Source organism: Chrysochloris asiatica, unplaced genomic scaffold, assembly GCF_000296735.1.
Source record: "Chrysochloris asiatica unplaced genomic scaffold, ChrAsi1.0 scaffold00108, whole genome shotgun sequence".
Lineage (NCBI taxonomy): Eukaryota > Metazoa > Chordata > Mammalia > Afrosoricida > Chrysochloridae > Chrysochloris > Chrysochloris asiatica.
In genome coordinates this window covers 2,887,484-2,906,410 of record NW_006408626.1, presented here as the reverse complement: position 1 = coordinate 2,906,410, position 18,927 = coordinate 2,887,484, and the positions used below count along the sequence as shown (strand labels likewise).

Genomic DNA, 18,927 nt, shown 5'->3' with positions numbered 1-18,927 from the left:
TTGATTTGCATTTCTCTAATTAGCCATGAATTTTTATCAGCTTTGTTTTTGTTTTGTTTGTTAAGTGCAGACCAGTCCGTTCCAACTCATAGCAACCCTGTATAGGGTGTCTGAGAAGTGACAGGTGAGTTTGATCCTTGACCTTGAGATTCAAATCCACCTTGTGGTCAAGTGCTTATCCTAGGGCACTACATTTGGAAGGAGAGAAATATGCTAACAAACTCTTATTTATGCTCGCTTTTCCCACAGCCCCAATTTTTGTATTTCTACACTTTATGAAGCAGAGAATAAAGTTCCTAGAAATTTTTACCAGAAAAAAATATTAGGAACTAGTGGCAAAGTTTCATGAAATTAAAAAAGATAAAAACACCGAGTGATGAGTCAGAAGACATACTTTTGGGCTACATGATCTTTGGAAAATCACTTAACCTCCTTCATCCTCAATTTCCCAGCTGGAAATGGAACTATTAATATTTGCTGTGGCTCCCAACAACCTTGTTCTGAGGTTCTAATGTAATGTGTGTGAATCTACTTTATAAATGTAGAGTTTAGAAATTATAATTTCATCTGTAAACTTTCTTTTAGGGAGGAAAAAAAAACCTCATATCAGAAGAAAAATGTCTATAAAAAGTGATATGACCCAAGAACAGACACTGTATTCCATCTTAGAAGCCAGACACTGTTTTAATGTCAGGATTTCAACTGCTCTCTTTAAATTACTTTCTAGGACTAGGACTGTGAGTTTATACTAGAGTCCATCTTCTGTGCACCAAAACTGCAGATGAAGATCACTTCAGTGAGTCAGTCAGCCTCAGCATTCACAGCAATCTAACAGGAAGGAAACATATTCTGTAGTTCCCAGAAAATAGTCACAACAGGACAAAAGCAGCTCCTCTCTGTGTTATTCGGAGTAAAAATTATATGCTCCAAAATATAATTAGCACTTATATCTGTAACAGATAGCTACACTTTCTGGGTATGTATCTATCAAATTTTCATTTTAATAGTGATGACTCATAATGAAATTACACATTCATCGTTCCATTCATTAAACCATTTAACTTGCAGGCTGTGCATGAAAACAGCAAATTCTCTGCATATGTGATCACATCACTTTTGCCTAGACTCTAGTTCGCAACCTAATATTTGTTAACATACTTGTTCTTCCTAGAACAAGCTTTCTTATGTGCAATCAGAGAGCAGATGCTGTTGAAAATGTTATCAAGTTACAGATGCACAGAGTACACTTGCTGAGTGAATTTGGTAATATAGCTCTGAAATATCACTTCAGTTCCTGCCTTCTGCTGTCCCAAACCTCATTCTCAAGGGAACCATCCAAAAAAGCAATGCTAAGAGTTACTAAATTCAATCCTCAGATCAGCTGTTTACAAAATGGTTGAACAGCTTATAAAACAAATACAGCATAGTTTTTTCTCTTATTGAAGAAGGTATAAGATCCAAAGATATTTTATTACCTGAAACTTCATTATAAGGGCAGAACTCCTGGTGTGGTGTTGTAGGAAAAGTGCAGGACCACAAGGTTGGTCTGAACCACAAGATTTGGGGTTCCAACTCACCAGACACTCCTTGGAAACCCTATGCTGGGTCGCTATGAGTTGGAACCAGCTTGATGGCACTTAACAACAACACTGAAATGTGTTCAAGAAAGCAAAACAAAAACAAGAAAGAAATTCTATCTTGTGTAATTCCTCAGAAGAAATTCTTCTCCCTTTCTTCCACCTCCCTGCTCTCTTTCTTTTCTTCCAAGGATCACTGGTGACACAGTAGGTTAAATGTCATACTGATAGCTAAAGATTGGAGGTTCAAACCCACAAGCATACTGCTTCTGTAAAGATTTACAGCCTTGGAAACTCTATTGAGCAATTCTAAACTGGCCTTGGAGTCCTGGTGTGGTGCTGCAGGATAATGCACTGTACTGCAAGGTCACTTGAGCCATAAGGTCAGTGGTTCAAACCCAGGAGTGACTCCTTGGAAACCCTATCCAGGGTCACTATGAGTCAGAACTGACAGAAGGCACTTAACAACAAAACTGTCCTTTCAAGGTCATTAAGAGTCAGAATTGACTCAATGGGCAGTGGGTATTTTTTCCCTCCTCTATTCTTTTTTGAAACCACTTTCCTCCTCTCTTATCACTCATCGCCCTCTTTCTTTCTGTTGAATAAAAAGTAATATTTTTGTTAGATCTGTAGGATAAGCAACTGGACTGCTAACTGATAGCTGGCAGTTCAAATCTATCAGCTACTCTGTGAGACTTTCTGGTCCCATAAAGATTTAATAGTTTCAGAAACCTTATGCAGGTTCTATGAGTTGGAATCAACTCAATGGCAGTGAATTTGTTTTAGTCTCTGTTTACAAAGAGATTTACTCAGACCTTGTTATGTACCTTGACTCACCTCACTACAATCTTGTAACAAGCATTCATATAATTTCATTTCACAGGAGTCTTTAACAGAAATAAGTTTCAAAATCACTATGTATGTTCCCTCAAGAAACTCTTTCTTTACGTGTAAATCTTTTCTCTTTTCCTCTTCTACATCCCTTCCTCTTTTCCTGCTTCTCCTTCATTACCACAGCACACTGTTTTCCATTATCATGTCCACCTGTACACTACCCCTTCCAACACCCTCCTGCATCCTCAGAAACGTCCCAATGACCCAGTTCCTTTGCTCCTCCAGGGACAGACACTCCCTAAAGTATCACTAACAACCCTGCAGAAGGGCCACCCTATTGTCCCATCACAAAAGAAAAATCATATCCATTTATCTCTTACTTCATCAGTTAGTGCTTCCTGAATTAACACCTAGAATTAATTGGAGGGAAGTATTTGCTAAGAGTGTTTCCTGAATGTTTTTCTCTGTGTCTCTTTATCCCCGACCCTCTCAGCTCCCCCACCCCCACCGCCCCCATTTGTGTTTGTATCTTTTATATTCCAACTCACGGTGAGACTGCATAGGGCTTCCCAGGAGCAGCTGGTTAAGTTTGAATCACTGATCTTTGTGTTTCAAACTGACCTTGAGGTCCAATGCCTCTCCTACAGTGCCACACCAGGACTCCCAATAATGCTTTGTTGTCATTGTTGTTAAAGTGCCATCAATTCAGTTTCCGACCCATAGCCACCATGTATGGGGTTTCTGAGGAGCAGCTAGTGAGCTTGAACCACCAACCTTGCAATTCAAACAGCTTTTCAGTCTGGAGCATTAACCCAATTAGGGTATCATTTAAAGACTTTTTTGTATTGTAAAAATCTGAGATATAATTTTTATATATTATTACTCTCCCATCATTTAAAAAAGAGTCCTAGTGTGGTGCTGTGGGTTAATGCGTCAGACTGCAAAGTCATTTGAACTGCAGGGTCGGTGATTCAAGCTCACCAGCTGCTCCTTGAAACCCTATACATGGTCGCTGTGGGTCTGAATCAACTCGAGGGCACTTACCAAAAACAATACCATTTTAAAAAGAAATTATTCATAAATTCTTTTCCCCTGAAATAATCCTTCCTTCATTATAATTTTTGAATAGTAAACTTACCTATATAAAACTGGATTTCCATAAATTCTGAAGAATTGTCACCTAACAATCTCAGGATGAACTTTAGAATTTTTGTGCTCACATTTTAGTGGTGCCAATTATTTCAAATACAAACTGTGAAACTGAAGTATTAAAGACAATAATTTTGTATTCCCCAGCCTCATTATAACTGTGAAAATTTAATTACTCTGGCAAGAAATACTTACTTTTGGTTGGTCATGGGACTACTGAAAGGTCATGAACATACACGTGGCATAAAAATTGTGAGGTGCTTTTTTTTTTTTTTTCATTTAAAAAAATGAAAATTTGGATAATGATGCTATTTTATTTTGTCCTACCACCTTAACTAGGAAGGGATAATTTTTTGAAATTCAAATTACAGTATTTCCTGATTTTGATTTTGTACTAGAGAAACCATTTTCAGAGTGAAATATGGTTATGGTTTGTAATACATGAAGTTTTTTTCCATTAAATCACATTTTATTTCTAAGAAGAAATTGTGACCATCCAAGTAACACCTAACATGCTCATGCAATCTGGGGCATATTCAAACTATCAACAAGAAGTTTAAAACAGAAGGAAAACAAAACAAAACAAAAAAGTCTTTGATCAGACCTGAACAATTCAGATATTTAGTTCTTGCATATAGAAAAGCAAAGAATGCTTGATCATTACAGCATTTCTAAGTAACTAAACTACCAGTAATAAGATAGTGGTGATTTATAATCATTTCTATACTTAATGGTTTGCTTTGCAGTCATTCTTTTTTTTTTTTAATCTTTCAGTGCTTGAAGCCAGTATACATTTCCATCTATATTACATCTACTGCCCTTCTGAAGCTCCTCCTTTGCCTGTTAGTTTCCATAGTAACTACTATACAACTGTTTCTTTTGTGGGTACAAGTGGGGGGGGGGGGCAGAGCAAAGGAAAGGCACAAAGAACTAAGTATCATTCATTATAAAAATAAAACTAATTATCAAAATAAATCTGAGTAGCTGGAACATAAAGCACTTTCCATGTTGGTGTGAGCTACCAAGAACTATTTTTGTTTTGTTGGCTTTACTTCCCTATTTGGAAGGATACTTACAACTTTTCAGAACAGCATCAAGTAATACCCTCATCTCTGAATCTTGGTAAGAAAGCCCTCTCCCATCTTCCCTGATCATGACTGTTAAAAGAGGATCAAGGTACACATCCCCATCCCTCCCACCTACCATTCTTTCTTTCCATTTTGACAATGAGTGTATGGTATAGGACTGCTTACACAAAACAGTAAATTATTATGCAATAAATTACTTATTGTAACCATTTATCCATCCGGTCTACTTAGCAAATAATTCAGCAATTTAATTTGAAAATTTGTAGGTGCTATAGACTCTTAAGGTCAGCGGTTCGAAACTACCAGCTGCACCGCGGGAGAAAGATGAGGCTTTCTACTCCCGTAAAGATTTACACCCTCGGAAACCCTATACAGGGTCACTATGGGTCGGAAACGACTTGATGGCACATAACAACAACAACATAGACTCTACAGGAGTCCTGGTGTGGCACTGTGGATTAATGTGTCAGGCTGCAAAGCCTGTTGAACTGCAAGGTCAGCGGTTCAAGCTCACCAGCTGCTCCTCATATACAGGGTCGCTATGGGTCAGAACCGACTCGACACCACTTAACAACAGCAACAGTAGACTCTACAGAGTCCTGGTATGGCTCAGTGAGTTAATGCGCTGGACTGCAAAGTCGGTTTGAATCTCAAGGTCAGCGATTCAAGCCCATCAGCTATTCCTTGGAAACCCTATACGGGGTCGTTTTGGGTCGGGTCTGAACCAACTCGACAGCATTTAACAACAACAACATAGACTCTACAGAGTTCTGGTGAGGCTCTGTAGGATAAGCACTGAACTGCCAACCACAAGGTCGGTTGTTCAAACCCACCAGCTGCTCCTTGGGTCACTATAACTCAGAATCTATACAGGGTCAGTAGGTATGTGTTGGAACTGACTCCAGGACACTTAACAACAACAACAACATCACTGACTGTAAAGCACTTAACCATAACAACAGCAAATGTAACTACTATTTTAGGAGACAGTGGAAAGGCTTCCTGTTTGGGCTGGTTCTCTGACCTAACTCCAGAGAGCAGTTATTTTTCTAACTAGAAAGAACAAAAGTCCCTTGACAGCAATGAGAGAATTGTTTGGGGAATCCTAGAGTGTTTGCTCCCAACTTCACTCTTCATGCAGAAATACCTATATGCAAAAGGAGTTCTTTCTCTGGTAGGCAAAGAGCATTTGGAAATCTGACCTACCAGGCTGGATGGTGTCTGTCTTGTTAAGGAAGTCTGAGCCCTTTCTCCGATTTTTAAAATGAGAATTCGAAAGCAGAGGGAAGAGATGTTGAACCTATCACAGCATTGGTAACAGACAGCCTATTACAGTTTTTAATAAAAACAGAAACAGCATGCCTATCATAGGCTGATAAATCCTACCTTCTGCACGCTTTGAAAACAGAATGAAGCTGCTTTAACGGAGCTCCCGTTAACTAATTTCAAGCATGGCTGTCTAGCGTGCCTGTCACTCCTATTGTCCTTCCAAACTCTTTCAGACATTTTGAGCAGGGAGTATTAAAGCTATGAGTTTGCAAGGGTTGTGACTTTAATGGTTCAGAAAGGCTTTAGGCACGAGAGGTAACGATGCTTACCGGCTGCTACTTGGAGGACTGCACTGGATCTCTGTCATTAAAAATTAAGCGTGGCTTTTGAGGAAGATGTGACAACTACCGGAGGTAGGATTTGCATGTAAAACAAAGGAATCTGTTGCTGTTTCGTGCGGGTTTTTGTTTGCTCTGTGCCCTGTGGGTCTGGAATTGCAACCAGGTGCGGAGTGAGAAGCAGGAAGGCGAGAAGAAAAAGGGGAGTGGGTGACTGATCTGCTTAGAGCAAAACATAGTGGATAGTATAATGCTTTATGGTAGAAATGCCTCGAGGGCAAACTGGTTCTGGCTGAAAGCCTGCTGAGTGTGCATTCCACATCGCTTGTCTAGTGGAGTAGAATGCTTAGAGGTCATGTAGAAAACAGTTGACTTCTATCTGTGGTGCCAACTGGGCTGTTGGTCGGGCTGAGTGAGGACTTCGGTGGGTGGGAGGTATAAGGTCCAAGAAAAATAAAGAAGAGGAAGCAATTCTTAAGATTTGAAACCTGTTAGATAAATATTCCAATGGTCAGTGTGCTTTGATAGCCTGAGTCTAATTTTCAAAGGGGAAACTTGGAGGGTAATGAATGATTTCCCTGATACAAACTATTTCAAATTCAATTTGCTATTAAAAAAAAAAAAAAATTGGATGCCTCCATCCATTTTACATATGGAAAGACTGATCCATTGTATTAAAGGTTTTGCTAAGCATTTCAAGAGTTTTAAACTAAAAGAAGGGAATTTCTCTCTGTTTCTGTTCTTGCTTTTAAACAACTGCCCAGGCTGGGGATGGAAATGGTGATTCATTAGAGGGTGTTATGGACTTGACATTTTGCCTTTGTTCTTTTCTTTAATGAACAGCAAAAAAAGCACCATTCTCTTTAAGAGATGAGAGGGACTGTTGGAGTTCCCAAGTCCAGTGGATAATGAATGGTTTTGCAAAGGAACTTAAATAGCTTTGTACTTTATTGTGGAATCCATAGCATTCAATCTGAAAAGGAAATGACAGGCTCAGGCATTTAAAGTAAAAATGTTGTCATCAGAAGCCAGTTGTTCTCAACTTGATCTATGGTGCAAGTTTCAGTATTTGTCATTGCATATGACCCTCAATGTGAAGTGACAGAAATGTAGCAAATGAGTGAGTTTCTCAGTGATGTTGTGTTGTTTTCCCAGATCTACTTCATAACTCCAAGATGTAGAGGTGTTACTTTATAAATGTAAAAACTCTAGATTCTGATGCATTGTAACAAATGACTAAGACAGATTTAACATGTATTTAAAAGAATATAATATCTCCAAACACTTCTAAAACTTCTGTATTAACACAATATTACCTATGAATTAAAGTGAAAGCTAAGTATAGTATGTTTGTTTTCAGGTAAATACTGAACTTAAGACAGTGGTGTTTTGCTCTTCTCTGACTGAGCTATATATATACTGCCACTCACATACACAGTAGAAATTTCATTGTCCTATAGTGGTTAGCATCTGTGCTTTAAGTTGTGTGTCTTTTTTCTTAATAGTTTAGTGATATTACTGAACCACTGGAACTTTCTTAACTGGTCTTTATGTGACCGAGAGCACAGTCCATGAAATGACTGGAGCTCCTGGTGCAATTGAGAACCATGACAGAATTTTGTGCTTCTATGTGGCCAATAAAATGTGTGACCTTGACCTTGTAAAATCCCATGTTCTGGATAACTGAATTCTTCATTCAAGAATAGAGAGAGAAAGAGAGATCAGGAACTTGCAGTACACAAACAGAAGTACATACACATTTTATTCACTGTCAGAAGTTCAGTACTAAATAGTCTATGGAATTCATTAATCTGATAATTATTTTAAAATAAGTTTCACTATCTCTGGTTTTATAAATGCCTTCTGAATCTAATTACTTCAAGCAAATCTTAGAGGCAATTCATACCATAAAAGTTGTCAACAGGAGAAATTAGTTTGCTGTGGTCATACTCACAAAACTTTACTGATAAGCTAAACTGGATTTTCATAGACTCATGAAAATGTTTTCATGTTATATGTCTCTAAGATGCATGCTCACAACATGAAAAATATAAGGAAGATGTGGCAAATTTTGTCTTTGTAAATTGTGGAGAAAACTGTCAAGTAATTTAGTCAAAACAACCTACTTGCCTCATACATTAATTTAGTGTTCTGTTTACGTTGGTAGACATTAACTGAAACAATTCTAGAACACTTCTCTCCGTTTCTGTTGCATCTAGTAACAACAACAATGGTGGTGGTGGTGGTTATGTGCCGTGGAGTCTGTTCCAACTCACAGCGATTCTGTACAGGGTTTCCGAGGCTGTAAATAACAACAATAGATAGCAACAATTCTCTAGCTATATAGAAAGAAAGAGACTGGAATCCACCCTGACATAAAAAATAAGCAAAGCTTTAGTCATTCTTGTTTTCTTGGTCCCCATGGAGTAGCACAGCTATCATATCAGTCACCAAGACACTGAGTATCCAGACTCATCCTATTCTCTGTCTCTTTCATGTATACACACAGTCATCATGCAACTTTTTTGATAGATATTGGACCAGACATTTCTCAAACGAACAGTCTTCTCTTGATCATCTCTCTTCTCTCATCAAAATATAATGAAAAATGCATCTTCCAAAACTGTTCATGCCATTATATCAAATCAAAAGGCACACTAGAATAATAATTATGTAATATATTCCTTATTTTGTCAATATGTGTGTGTGGAAAAAAAAAAAACAAAACTAGAAAAAGAGCACCACAAAAGTGGCCATGGCTGTTTCAGTGTAGATGTATTGGTATGTTCTATCCTCTATTTGTTTGCATGGTTATAAAGACTGTTTCAAAGAGTGTATTATATTAGTAGTCACCCGAAGACTAACCTTTAGAAGCTTATCTATATCTCTCTGTCTACACATGTTGACATCTTTCTCCATTATCATACTCTCTACTTCTTCACTCTAAATCTCACCCTTTATTTATTCACTCTAAATTTTAAAGTCATTTAAGAAAAATGAAGTCATTCCAAGAAAAACTGAGAAGAGATGCCATTTCCTTGTTAGTGCCCCTTACTAATTGTTTTTTTTGGCATATGTCCTTATAAAACTCGATGTTATCATTTCTCAGAAACTGAATTCTGCTCCTTAATTCAGTTTTCCTAGAAGAGGGGATAATATGTATACATAAATATAAAGATAGAAATACAGTACACAAACCCACATATTTTCCTTATTATTTTCAGAGAATTTTTAAAAATCTCCTTTGCTTTTTCATCATCATCTCCAAAATGTTAAAAAGTTGAAGGGCTTCATATTTCTTTTTAAACTTCTTCCTTTATTTATACTTCCTTCCTAGATGAGTCCAATCCAATTTTAAGACCTTGAAAATTTTTCATAGAGATTTCCTCCAACTTTCCTACTTCTGTCCAACTACCTACCTACGTAACATTTCTCCTTGGTCATGTATCTTAGTTCTCTAGTGTCGTTGTAACAAAAATACCACAAATGGATGGCTTTAGCAAACAAAAATGCATTCTCTCACAGTTTTGAAAGATAGAAGTCCAAATTCAGAGTACTGGTTCTGGGGAAACATTCTTGTCTACTTTCAGCATCTGTAGGCCCAGCATTCCTTGGAGATCTCCATGTGTCTTGACATGAATCTTCCTCTAGTCCAGCAGCTTTATAGTACAGGAACTCAAGGTCCAAAGGACACACTGCACTACAGAGTCTCCTTTCTTGTGCTAATGGGTCCCTCTTTTTCTCCTCAAGTCTCTCTCCTTTTATCTCTTGTAAGATAAAAAGTACTGTATGCCAGACCCTTGGGAATCTCCCAAGGGTCGTGGTGGGATTGTGGCACTGTAGGGTAAGCACTGGACTACTAATGGAGAGGTCAGTGGTTCAAACTCATCAGCTGTTCCTTGGAGACACTATGCAGAGTCACTATGAGTCAGAACTGATCCAACACTTAACAACAATATCCTACTCTTGGAGTACTATAGTTGTTGGTGGTTATGTACTGTGGAGGCAGTTCTGATTCATAGCAACCCTGTATAGAGTTTTCAAGGCTGTAAATCTTTACAGGAGTAGAAAGTCTCTCTCCCACGGAACTACTGGTAGTTTCGAACTGCTGACCTTGAGGTTAGCAGCCCGACTCGTACCACTATACTACCAGAGCTCCTTCAGAAACACTATATAAGATCACTATAAGTGGGAACTGACTCTATGGCATATAACCACCACCACACAACCCAAAATAGCCTTCTCCTAGATACACAAATGACTTAGTCCCTTACTTCCCCCAGGTCTCTGCTCAAATGTCATTTTTTCAGGTTTTCCTGAAAACCATCTTTTAAATCACATCCAATTGCATACTTTCTATTTCCAATTCCTGTTTTCTCTTTATCCCTAGCATACCATACTCCTTTAACATATTTTATGTCATTTTTATTTTGTGTGTCTCCCTCCTGTTGGAATGTAAACCTTATGAGAACAAGGATTTTGTATTATTTCTTCACATAGAATAGGGTCATATAGAAAGTACTCAGTAAGTATTTATTTGTTGAATGAATGAAGAAATTATTGAATATAGGAATTGAATGTTTGAATATGAGAATAAGAATAGATTCTAATAAAAACCATTAGCAACATTAGATTGCATATGCAAGTTTTTTACCTTCAGAGTCAGAGCTTTGTCCCTTAACACCTTATTACCATTTCCAAAGAGAAAAACACACACTGAATACCTTTGGGAAGTCAAGCAAGTTTATCAAAGTGATTTTTTGTACCCTTTACTATAAAAAGATTAAAAAACAAAAATAAAAATATTGTACTTCACTGATTCCACTTTATGTCAAAGCAAATAAAAATTCAATCTGGCTGAATTTGATCTTATCCAAGAGATATCTTCTATTTTAAAAAGGATATGTTGACAGATTTCCTATAAAATTAGTATGAAGGTTGTTGTTGTTAAGTGCCTTCGAGCCAGTTCTGACTCATAGTGATCCTATATAGGATATTGAGGAGCAGCTGGTGAGCTTGAACTGCCGACTTTGCCAATCAACCCGACCTTACTGTCTAGTGCACTAAACTGCAGCACCACACTAGGACTCCACTATGAAGGTTGTTGTTGTTAAGTGCCGTGGAGTCGATTCTGACCCATAGCAACCCTGTGTAGGGTTTCCGAGGAACACCTGGTGAGTTTGAACTGCCAACCTTGCAGTTCAAATGGCTTTGCTCTCTGGTGCATTAACCCACAGCATCACTTTAATGAAAGTAGACAGTCTAAAATTGATCTGATCTACCCTAGTGAAGAGGGAAGGGATGGTGAAACCAGGTTTAGTATAGCATTGGGTCAATACACCATTCTGGACAGCCAAACCCCAATAGCTTGTATTGTAATAGGAAAGAACACACAATAAACAATAATTGTGTTATTTATTTGCATTCTCTCAAAATTGGCCTAGACAGTCTTCTGGTCCATGTATCAGTAACAATCTCTAGAGTCATAAAATAAATCAAACAAAGTATAATAAAATAAGTTTATTCCCCAAATTGGGTACAAAAAACAACGCCCACTATTTCTAGAGTGCTTTATATTCTAGAGAGGCAGTGCAATATGCAAACGTCTAAGAAAAGCACAGGTTTCAGGAATATATAGATTTTTGTCTGAATTCCACCATCTCTACTTCATATCGGTGTGACTTTACCCACTGCCATGAGGTCCATTCCAACTCTTGGAAACAGTATATGGCATTTCTGAGATTGTAAACTGTTATAGGAAGAAACAGTTTCTTCTTTCTCCCATGGAGCAGCTGATGGGTTTGAATTACTGAACTTGTGGTTAGCAGCACAATGCCTAACCCACAATGCCACCAGAGCTCTTTATACAACCGTAACTAATTTTTTTTGTTTTTTGTTTTTTTCAATCTCACTAAGCTCCACTTACCTATTGGAAATTGGTGATAATAATACTTAAGTATAAATAGTACCTAAAAATGTAATAATGTATGCTAGTACCCTTGTAGAGCACCTGACCCAGAAGGGATGCTTATAAAATAACACTTGTTAATATTGTCATTTCATTTTCACAGCACGCCTGGGCAGTACACATTATAACTTACAATGAACAGATTAAAAAAAACAAACTAAGGTATACAGAGTTCATCAAAATACTCAAGGTAAAGGTGCTAGTAAGCTTTCTAAATGTACTTTCCATTTGGTCACAGAGACTCTTGGTAGATAGAATTTCAGATTAACCATCTTTAGTGACCAAATGCTGCCAGTGATTAGGGACTTTTTTTTTAAAAAAAGAGGATCTAAAGAAGAGATTTATGTTTCCTCAATGAACAATTTGAATGCCTTATGTTTTCCCCCACTAAACAAAAAGTAGATTTATACTCCTGAAAATAACTGACTACAAATTTATTCCTTAAGAAAACCTCAGTCCTGGTGTGACACTGTAGTATAAGTACTGGACCACAAGATTGGTTTGAACCGCAAGGTCGATGGTACAAACTCTCCATTTGCTCCTCAGAAACCCTATACTGGGTCACTATGAACCAGAATCCAATTGAAGTCACTTAACATCAACAAATGATGGGGCTGGAGTGTGAGAATAGCAGTTCACATCCCGGTAGACTTTGGTTTGAATCCCAGTTCTGTCTGTTGCCAGTTGTTTAACCTTGTTGAGCATCCTTTCTTCAGTATAGACAGTAGTAGTACATCACTTGTGGAATTGGTGTGAAGATGAAATGTGAAAGCTGTCAGCACCATGTTTGGCACAAATTAAGCGCATAGGAAATGTTACCAGGACTCCTAGTGTGGAGCTGTAGAATAAGCACTAGACTGCGAATCACAAGGTCTGTGGTTCAAACTGACCAGCTGCTTCTCGGAAACCCTGTACAGCATCACTATGAGTCAGAAGTAACTTGATGGCATTTAACAACAACAACAAATATTGCCTATTATAATGTTAACTATTACAAAAAGTGAAGAAGCTCTGGTAGCGTAGTGGTTATGAATCGGGCTGTGAACTTCAGGGTCAGCAGTTTGAAACTACCAGTTGTTCCCTGGGAGAAAGATGAGGCGTCTACTCACATAAAGATTTACGGCCTCAGAAACCCTGTACAGGGTCGCTATGAGTCAGAACTGACTCCACGGCACATAACGACAACAACAGTATAAAGAATGAAACTTTAAATATTAATTATTTAACTATAATGAAGGTCTGTTTGAACTGCAAGGTTGGTGCTTCAAACTCACCAGCCACTCCTTGGAAATGCTATATGGGGTCTCTATGAGTCAGAACCAATTCCACAGCACTTAACAACAACATATATACATACACACATACACACACACACACACACACACACACACACACACACACATATATATATGCATGGGAACACAGTGGCTCTGTTGGATAAGCCTGGACTGTGAACCACAAGGTTTGCAGTTTGAACCCACCAGCTGACCCATAAAAGAAAGTTGAGGCTTTTTGCTCCCACAAAGATTTACAGTCTCAAAAACCTTTTATTGGGTCGTTATGACTCAGAACTGACTCAACAGCACTTAACAACAACAGCAAATACATATATCTTGCCAAAGTTTTTGGAAATTTTGTATTATCTCTTTATTCCATGGTTCCCCAACCTTTTTGAAGTCCCTTCATGTAATTTATATATGCATGTGAGCCTATATGATAAGTACTAGACTGCAAGATCAGTTTGAACTGCAAGGTCGGTAGTTCAAACTCACCAGCTGCTCCTCTGAAGCCCTACGCAGGGTCTCTATGAGTCAAAATGACTCAAGGGCACTTTAGTAACAGCAACAAATACATTTATATCCCATTGTCATGAGTCAAGTCTAAGAAGTGCCCATAGGGTTTCTAAGACTGTAAATCTTCATGGGAGCAGAGAGCCTCATCTTCACCCTGTGGAGCATCTGGTGAATTTGCACTCCTGACCTTGCAGCTAGCCCCCTAAAGCTTAACCCACTCCACCACCAGGACCAGGGATATATATACACACATATATATGTTGTTGTTTCTTGTTAAGTGCCATCGCGTCTGTTCCAACTCATAGCAGCCAGGCACAGGGTTTCCAAGATGCGGCGGATAGGCTGGACCCACTGACCTTGTGATTCAAACCGACTTTGCGGTCCAGTACTTATCCTACAGTGCCAGTTCAAATTTGCCAGCTGATCTTTGAGAGGAAGATGAAGCTTTCTGCTGTGGTGTATAAGTCCTGGTAAGGAGCTCTGGTAGCATAGAAGTTACAAGTTGGGCTAACCTCAAGTTCAACTGTTCCGAGGAAGAAAGATGAGGTGTTCTGCTCCCATAAAGATTTATAGCCTCAGAAACCCTGTATAGGGTCACTATGAGTAGGAACCAACTCCACAGCATACTACCACCACCACCACCGCCACCATGGCACTGTAGGATAAGTATTGGATTGCGAGGTACAAGGTGATTGGTTTAAACCCACCAATTGCTTCTTGGAAACTGTATACAGGATCATTATGAGTCAGAACTGACTCAAAGGCCCTTAGCAAATATATGTTTTTATGCATATACATAAGTATGTATATTATGGCACCAAAAGATTTGGTTGAAATTACCTTCTTTGGTTTTTATTCTTGGTACCGTACATCTTCAACAGACCTCATTTAAGTGTTAGTGCATCATTTAGGAATTCAAGGCTTTTGAACATCTGACCAGTACCAGAAACAGATTTTCCTGGAATATGTGACGTTTGTCCATTTCTTATTGAAAGAGGAAATTTTGCACAAATTGAGAAACTATCTGATTCTCTGAGATTCTCAACCAATTTTATAGATATGTGTTCCTGAGACACCATCGGACTTCTACTGAGGGCCTTTCCCCAGTCTTGTCAGTCCCCCAACCAAAACAATCCCAAGCTACTGATATGGATAGAGTCAATTCTGACTTATAGCAATCCTATAGGACAGAGTAGAACTGCTCCCTCAGGTTTCTGAGACTACATTTTTATGAGAATAGACAGCCTCGTCCTTCTCCAAAGGACAGGTTGGTGGGTTTGACTGTCAACCTTATGATAGCAATCCAATGCACAGCGGATTATGCCTCCAGGGCTGGTTTGGTCACTCTCCAGCTTCAACATTTCCAGTGTCTTCGTCTGTAGCTGCACTGGCTGACAAAGTGACCCTAATGATGAATGAATGCATATTCATACAATAGGACTTCTGTGCACAACATGCTCGAAACTAACAATTAACATCATCAATTATTCTAGATTTAGCATAACTCATTTCTGAACATAAATGGAGGTTCATTTACTCACTCAATAAAAATATCAGCACCTCCAATTAGACTGTTATAAATATCTCAAATACTGATTTACTACCTCGGTTAAACGTTTTTTTTTTTTTTTTTTTATCATTTCTGAACTTCATCCTGTACCAGATGTTGTTGTTGTTAAGTGTCATTGAGTCGAGTCTGACCCATGCGACCCTGTATAGGGTTTCCAAGGAGCAGCTGGCAAGCTTGAACCACTGACCTTACAGTTCAAATGACTTTGCAGTTTGACACATTAGCTCATAGTGCCACACCAGGACTCCAGATAGCTCCTAACTTTTCAGATCCCTGAACCTTGATTTTGCACACTAACGATTATATTGTTTTGTGGTAAGTGTTTCCTGTAATATGGGTACCAAACATTGGTATCCCTCAAAAAGCGTGCCTAAATTATTGTCATAAAAATATGACAGATTTTCAAAATTTATCTTTTTATTATCATCTTTATACAATACTGCTCTCTGTGTTCCAAGAAAGCCCTGTACATAGTTCTGTCATTGTCCTTATCACACTGTGTCCTGATCTTCACTCCACTTACTTGACTCCTCTATTAAACTGTCAGTCCCTTGGAGGTTAAGGACCAGGTCCGAGTCATCACAGTATTTCCAGTGTTTAACAGAGCTCCTGGTTGTAGTTAATGTTCAATACTTGATTTCTGAATGAATTTCTGAATTTCTCAGTGCCCAGTTTGACCCAAAGAGTATAAATGATGAAATGGACATATAAATCACACACCCCTGAAATATAGTACTACATGGAACTATTTTATAATCATAAAGACCTGGACCTGCTTTGTTCATCCTAGTCTCTCATTCACCTATCCTCTCACTTTTTCTCTTTATCTTATTAACCCATATCAGATGCTCATTTTGATGGCTTCCCTGAAACTTTCTTTGTGTTATTTGCCCACAGCTGCTACTCTATGCTTTAAAGAGTATGGTGGAGCCTTCCATTAGAAGTCTGTCAGCTTCAGACAAGAAAAGTCTGAAAGTCCTCCTTATCAAAGCCAGGGTGACAGATGAGAATGGGTAAAAATTTCAGCTTAAAGGGAGGGGAGGGAATACATCAGCTGTCAAAATGTCAAGCTTACTGATTTAGGAAAGAAAGAGAAGATGCTTATAATACTGGGCAGGAGGGCTTTGGTTATATTTGCTAGCATTTGTTGTAAATAGGGAAAATGTCAGATGAATCCCACATGCAGGTTCCTTGTCATTTTGGTGTTTTCCTGATTGTGAAAATAAAATTTGAGAATATTCTGGACATGGGAGCTCATTTTCAATTTTCCAGAAATCTATTCAATGAGTAAAAAGGAATAGTTAGGCAAGTAGTAGAATACAAGATTACATTTTTGAAGTGTAATTTCTAGTCCAGATAACAAAGTAAAAAAACTCTTTAACTATCATTTTCTAATTCGTAGGGGATTAGAATTTTTGAGGCGAATAAAATAATTTCTTAGGTAAACAGAACCATATTAGATGCATATGATGTTTATTTTTTAAATAACATTTTATTGCTTTAAAAATATGTAACATTGTCTAGCAATGTTTTTTATGTGTGCAATATAGTTACATCAATGATATTAATCATGTTTTATAACCATCAATAATATCCACTGCCAAATTTTCAACAACATAAGCAGAAACTCAAAACAGATCATTAAAAATGTCTTAAAACTTCTTTAAAAACCGAAAAAGTTATTTCTTAATGGATACACTTTTTTTTGTTGTTTTTATCTCTTAAGTGAATAGAACTCTGAAATGAATATGAGCCTTTTTGAAAATAACTGGTTGATATAGCCTCCTTTCTTTTAACCTCTGAATTAAACACAGACTAGTGAAGTCAGGTAAATGCCTTATCGTTATTTACCAGACTCTTTGATTGGGGATTTAAGATCTAAAACCACACAAGTTTTAATTTCACTGAATCCCTTCTGTGCACTATGTTGTGGATAGGAGAAGGAAGGGCTTGTGAGTCCCAATGTTGCCAGTTTATTCATAGGCTCCAACACACAGACGTTCCATGATTTGAAATTATTTACCAAACCAATCCGTACAGCCTTCTCTCAAAAGAGGATTCAATTTAGAAATTCCTCTAAATAAAGCCCTTATGTGTGTCTAGGGCTATTCCACTGTGCTTTGTGACATAATTCAGTGTATTTGGTTTTGTTGTCATATGTTTAAATCTTTTATTATTAATTTTTTAAATGCAAATCTGGAAACGCATTTGACCCTATAACTTATCCACAAAGACAAATTTATCTATCTTTCCAAGTGAAACTCTTATAAAGTTAAAAAAAAAAAAAATCAGCAAATCTAGAACATTTCTTGCTTTGCATCATATACAGAGGATCATTCTGGACATGAGAAGGAAAGAGATGATTTGCAAATCTTGCTCATGAGATCATTCTGGAATGTTTAAAGTCTGGTTTTGTATAAGCTGAAAATCTCACATCAGGCAGCTTCTGCAAAATGGTCTGAAGCTTTCTCAGAAGGATTATGTTTTTGTAGTAGTTATGGAATCATTTTATTACCTTCAGAGGTTTTTTTTATCTCCTTCCGCGGGAGAAAGATGAGGCTTTCTGCTCCCGTAAAGATTTACAGCCTCAGAAACCCTGTACAGGGTCGCTATGGGGTGGAACCGACTCGAAGGCACATAACAACAACAACATACATCCTATCTGACTGACTGATTGGAAGAGATCCATATTTGTGCCCATTCCAAAGAGAGGTGACCCAATGGAATATGGAAATCATCGGTCAATCTCTTTGATATACCATGCAAGTAAAGTTTTGCTAAAGGTAATACAGAAACAGCAACAACCATACATTGACAGAGAACTTCCAGAGGTTCAAGCCGGATTCAGAAGAGGCCACGGAATGAGAGATATCATTGCTAATGTCCAATAGATCTTGGCTGAAAGCAGAGAATATCAGAAAGATGTTTACCTATGCTTTATTGACTACTCAAAAGCTTTTGATTTTGTGGATCATGACAAGCTATGGACAGCATTGCAAAGTATGAGTATTTCAGAACACTTAATTGTGCTCACGAGCAATCTGTACCTGGACTAAGAAGCAGTTGTTCAAACAGAACATGGGAACACTGAATGTTTTAAAAAAAGGTGTGCAACAAGGTTGTATTATTTCACCATACTTATTCAACATGTATTGAACAAATAATCCAAGACACTGGGTTCTATGAAGAAAACATGGCATCAGGATTGGAGAAAGACTCATTAACAGCCTTCAATATGCAGAAGATACAACCTTGCTTGCTGAAAATGAAGAGGACTTAAAACGTTTACTGATGAACATCAAAGAGCACAGCCTTCGGTATGGATTATATCTCAATGTCAA

At 37.9% G+C, this 18,927-nt stretch overlaps 1 protein-coding gene across 1 annotated transcript in view; it reads left to right on the top strand.

Annotated features, from left to right (window-relative positions):
• Nucleotides 1–5,916: 5,916 nt before the first annotated feature.
• Nucleotides 5,917–18,927, top strand: part of LOC102834192 (calcium-activated potassium channel subunit beta-2-like) — a 508,673-nt gene continuing 495,662 nt past the window's right edge. Inside the window, exon 1 of the mRNA XM_006867707.1 lies at nt 5,917–6,330. The gene's annotated coding sequence lies outside the window, so the exon portion shown is untranslated. The remainder of the gene's footprint in view (nt 6,331–18,927) is intronic.